The 414-nt window shown below is 48.8% G+C and overlaps 1 protein-coding gene across 6 annotated transcripts in view; it reads left to right on the forward strand.

Moving 5' to 3' along the window:
• Positions 1-414, forward strand: part of LOC107265151 (neural cell adhesion molecule 2) — a 67,385-nt gene that overhangs the window by 33,931 nt on the left and 33,040 nt on the right. The window lies entirely within an intron of this gene.

Consider the following 414-nt stretch of genomic DNA (forward strand, 5'->3'; position numbering starts at 1 on the left):
GGGGGGGGGGGGGGGGGGGGGGGGGCTGACGTCACCCCCCTAAATAAGAAAAAATTCCGTGCTGTTTGCTCATCGAATACATAAATCTGTTGAACGTTTTAGGACGTCTTTGATGCTGCCGACTTCTCTCGACAAAATTTCCACGAGGCAGAGGGGTGCTTCCAATTTAGGGGTTGTTACCATGGCGCACAGGACCAAGTATCGCTCTTTGAAAATGAATGATTTAGATCCCGGCACGTGCCGGAAAAGGGATTGACAAGAACCCTCTTGGTAATCTTGGACGTAATTTCCGGAAGGCGTTGGTACCTTGACACTTCTGCCGACAGTTGACACCCCACTCCCGTAAAAGTTCTAATCGCTAATAAGGACGGAAATGGCCATTCAGGAGGTTTCTCCAATAATTTAAAAGGAAAC

Source organism: Cephus cinctus, unplaced genomic scaffold (genome assembly GCF_000341935.2).
Source record: "Cephus cinctus unplaced genomic scaffold, Ccin1 Ccin1_scaffold0013, whole genome shotgun sequence".
Classification (NCBI taxonomy): Eukaryota; Metazoa; Arthropoda; class Insecta; order Hymenoptera; family Cephidae; genus Cephus; species Cephus cinctus.